The following is a 4,833-nucleotide window of genomic DNA, read 5'->3' as shown; positions in this document are numbered from 1 at the left end:
AGGAATTTAGTCAAGGCTGTTTAGTCGCTAACAAGGGTCTTCTCTGATCTCATGTGCAGTGGAGTTAGTGTGGCCTCAGTCAGGTACAATATGCCCATTTCCTGGTTCTCAACCCTTTAGTGATTCATCCTCCTCATCATCACACTTGATTTATCCAGGGTAAAAAGTCTAATTTAGTGAGTCCGGATCATCATGCACATTTTAAACATAGCATAACAGTCATCAGTTAAAAGCCGGTATCTTTCCGCCTGTCTTCATTACATATTTAATTGTACAAGTCACATCGACATTTTCCCCTCACTGAGGACGGAAATCCCTCTCAGCAGCAACCCTGTCTCCGATCACTCATAAACGACATACTTGGCTGGTGATGTTCCCGAACGCTCCGTGAGAGATCGGATCCTCAGGGGGAAAAACAGCAAGTTTTGTCCGGCTCCCAGATCTGTCTCTCACTTTTTTCTGGTTGTTTCAGAAAGATACTGTTTGAGTCGTCTTTCGCCTTCATATCGCTCGCAACGCAAGAAAATAATGTATCATATCTGTCTCGGTTGATGTTTGGAGAGATTTTATTTTTTTGGCCTGTGTTGATTTATTCAGATATTCTCTTTCTGCTTCTCTCTGAATGTGGCAGCATGTAGTTTGCAGTCGCTTGTGGTTTGTGTTCTTTATCTTGCCACTGTTGGATGTTTGTCTAGAAGCTTCTGTGTAATTATGTGTTGTCAGCGGGCCCCTGTTTGATCATCGGCCAGAAAGCAACGCTTGTCTACCCAAATCTAGTTGGTTGTTATACAGTCCCAGTAAGGCCTAGTCTGAATCTGGCCATGGCATTCAATATTTGTGTTCTTCGTCTTTTGAGAAAGTTGTTGAGTTTTGAAAAGCTACCAACTCAAAAGACCCAAAGTTGGAATGATTTAGCAATGATTGGTATTTTTACTTAATAAATATATCATGACCATATTTGGGTGGTCACTGGTTAATCCAGATCCTCTAAGAAGTCACCTCACCCCCGCCACACTCTCCTCCCTTTTCCCAGTAATTCAGATTAAAAGTGCTTGAGGTGAAACACCAAATACAGGCAAAACCACAGCTACCAGAGAGCCTTGAAGTTTTCCCCCGTCAGTGTGCCGGGTCAGTGGGCAAATAAAGCTTCCGGAAGGGCCCTGAAGCTCTGGCACTCTCTCCCTGGCACCCACTTAAAGCCCCTCAGTCCCGTTTTCAGTGCTTCAATGAAAACAGAAAGGCCATTTTCCACTCAAGGGAGGTCCAGACAGCGACGACGGGTGTAGTGCAGAGTTTGGCAGGTTTTGAAGCACCCTCGCTGTTCAGTTTGCAAACAAATACGACACGACATGAATCTCAAACGGTTTGCTTTCTAGGCTCCGACTGATATGAAATAGAATGACTCACACAATGTTGTTGTTATCTAATTGCCTGTATTTCCTATTTTGTGTTTCCTTTCAAATATGACTTTTTTTTTTTCATAATCTGAGCTCGACCTTTTAAAGAGTTACCGTGTTTATCCCTCATTTATTCCCGTGTTTTCTTTATCTTCATCTCACATCAGTGTAATTTATATCTTCCCCAAATCTCCCCCAAGAGGCAATATGATATCCAATACATGTGTCCCGCACTCTCACAAAACCAATCTCCTTTTGAACAGATGCATAAACAGTCGGCTGAAACACACACGGTCCACACACCTCGGCTTGTTTTGTGTGCGACTTGACTCCGATTACTCTAGCAGTCACACGCACACACACACACACACACACACACACACACACACACACACACACACACACACACACACACACACACACAGACACAGAGACACCCCCCCCCCCCCCCCCCGTGGGGATGGCCACCTGTCCCGGCCCACTCCCGGGACGCCCAACAGGCAGCTCTTTGTGGAGGGGGCAGGCTAAGCCTCTTAGAAGCCTGTTAGTGATAGGACCCCAGGGTGGAGGTGGAGGGTGGAGAGCGGCCGCTGGTGCTGGTGGAGGAGTTACAGCAGCGTGGTGCTGGCTGTGTTCCGGCCTCACGGGTCGCCGGATTTGCTTTTTAATGACCTTTTTGCTTTCTTTTGTACTTCCTGCTGAGTTATCGGCCATGGCGGGTTGGGGTACAGCGGCGGCGACCCCCTTTTGGTCACGTCGCTGGAATCAGGGGGTCAGGGGGGATCCCGGTTTGCATTACTCTATATGGGCGATGTGTATTGCTTAGGCCTGGGTTTATTCTCGTTTTTTTGATGAGGTAGTAGGACTCGCACCATCAACCTTTAGAAATTGACCTGTAAAAAAAGATATTCTCACTAAGTAACCATTGACAATGACCTCGGTTTAGAAAACAAACACACACATCATTAAGTACAGAGTCACTTGGCTCTTAAAAAAAAAAAAAAAAAAGCTAAGGTAATTACTGTCGGGCATTCTCTGCGGATCTTGTTTTGTTAATGATCAGCCCTGCGTCACATCATCAGTTGTGCATCCATAGCAGGCCACTCCCCCCCCGTCGCCCCCCCCCCCCCCACTCCCCAACAGCCTGTCCTACCCGTGTAGACAGATGGACCCCCAGCCACCACCGGCTCCATTGACTAGTGGGAGCTTCTGTTGGAGGTGTGTGTGGAGCCAGCGTGTGTAATTAGCACACGGGCTAAGTAAGACTAATGCATGTTGCTGATGGTGCGTGTGGTGAATAAGGAAAGCAGAGGAGGGGCCTGGTGATTCTTCAGACCCCATGAGTTGTACCATCACTGTTGTTGTTTATCCCTCACACCGTTTTTGTGTCGCTATACTACTCAGTAGGTTAAAACATTATTTGGTGTTATGATGCCTCACGCACTTGGAGCCTCTCATCTGTATGATGTGCTGCATTGGTTATTAGTCTAGGCTGATGTTCTTGTTTAAGCACTTCTCATAACAGTAGTAACTCACTAGTAAGGTTCTGATTGATTCAACACATTTTATCACTTGTGGCTTTTATTAGGTAATCCTAGCAGCTACACTGCACGGACATCTATGTCTGGGTAAAAGGGGAGGGCGGAATGGGGAGGAAGGGAGTTTGGACTATTTAAAATGTAAAGGGGAGGTCAAAGATGAACCTGTCGAACTTTCCTCTGAGTTTTGTTTGATCCTGTGGCATTGTTGGAAGTAGGAAGCTAGAGATTTTATCCAAAGCGACTTACAATAAGTACATTTTTCAGAAGAAGAGAAACAATATATCGCATTCATAGACCCAAGTGCCAAGCATTAACAATCGCTAGGTTAACCCATTCCCTGTATACAACAAAGATAGCTAGGATAAGATGCTAAGTACTAAGTGCCAGGACGTACAACATACAATAAGTGCATAAGAGGGGTGTGGGTGGGGAGGAAGGGCAAGGGGATGGCAGAAATAATATAACATAAATATGATCCAAGAAATCTGATTTGGGGAACATTCTGCTATAGTTTACAAATGTACAATTTTACAAACAGGAACTTGTCTTGCACAGCTGGCCTGAAGCCCAGTCACAATAAATGCCATAAATAGTCCTATTCTTTAAAATCATATAGAAAACCCCTTTCAGTACAACATATCCAATTATAAGAAATGTGCGTGGAATGCAACACATTCTTGTTTAGAATAAAAGACATAGAGCAGCAGCACAAAGCAGTGCCAAAGGTTATCTTAAATCCTACACAGCCATAATTATACCCAGTGCGTGTTTTAAAGGGAAGTGAGGGAGCGCGGTGTCCATTGTGGGAGAATAATGCCCATGGCAATGTCTGCTGGTGGATCACTTTGCATGGGCCTACTCGATGAGGAGCGCGGCAGTGACTTCATCGTTTTCACGAGAACAAAACAACTTGTGCTGAGGCGTGCATTTTAAAAACCGGAGCTCATTAAAGCAAACTTTCCCATGCGAAGCCGTCCAATGAAACGTCTCAGAAAAACCCATACTTGCATCACGCTTGAATGACATAGTATTAAGCTGTGTCAGTGTTGCATAAGGACCGATTGAGATACCTCGCTCATGGGAACCTTTTATGTTTATGAGGATGTCAATCAAGATTAGTTTTGAGGATGACAGCTGTGTGTTCTTATCTTAAGTCACTTAATATTTGATTAGCTCAGTGAGGCAGTAGACAACGGATGCAACTGAAAGAATTCCATTTTTTGGTTGGCGTCGTCGTGGTGAATTCCTGCTGCATGCCTCTGAGAGAGAGAGAGAGAGAGAGAGAGAGAGAGAGAGAGAGAGAGAGAGAGAGAGAGAGAGAGAGAGAGAGAGAGAGAGAGAGAGAGAGAGAGAGAGAGAGAGAGAGAGAGAGAGAGAGAGAGAGAGAGAGAGAGAGAGAGAGAGAGAGAGAGAGAGAGAGAGAGAGAGAGAGAGAGAGATATGTTTCTGGTGGCCGTCCACGATTTCATTTAAATTCTGGATTGTGTGCCCGTGTCGGTTGGCACGCTCTGCCCATGTTGTATCCGTCATGCTTATTGCTGTGACAACCGCTGGATTGTTGAGGCTTGAGGCCAGCGTGGGCAACAAACTAAAGGGACATTGTTGTTGAACCCAGCGGAGGCCGGACATGGCGGCTGGGCCGAGCCATAGGGTCTCGGTCTCTCATTATGTAGCCGGCAGCATGCGATGCGTCTTACACAAGGCTTTTAATAGAGCTGGATTCCTCCCTGGCGTCAACAAACATGCAAAGCAATGTTGGCAAAAAGAGCTTCATTTCATATGCCAACACAAATAAAGGCATGCAAAGGCCTGCGTGTACAAGTGAGCTGTCACTGTTTTTTTTTTTCAAGTTTTCACTTTTTTTATGTTGTACTGTTCTTATTCTTATTTATTAC

Source organism: Micromesistius poutassou (assembly GCF_964030765.1).
Source record: "Micromesistius poutassou genome assembly, chromosome: 23".
NCBI classification, from domain to species: domain Eukaryota; kingdom Metazoa; phylum Chordata; class Actinopteri; order Gadiformes; family Gadidae; genus Micromesistius; species Micromesistius poutassou.
The sequence above is the reverse complement of the archived record's forward strand: the minus strand, read 5'-3'. Positions refer to the sequence as shown.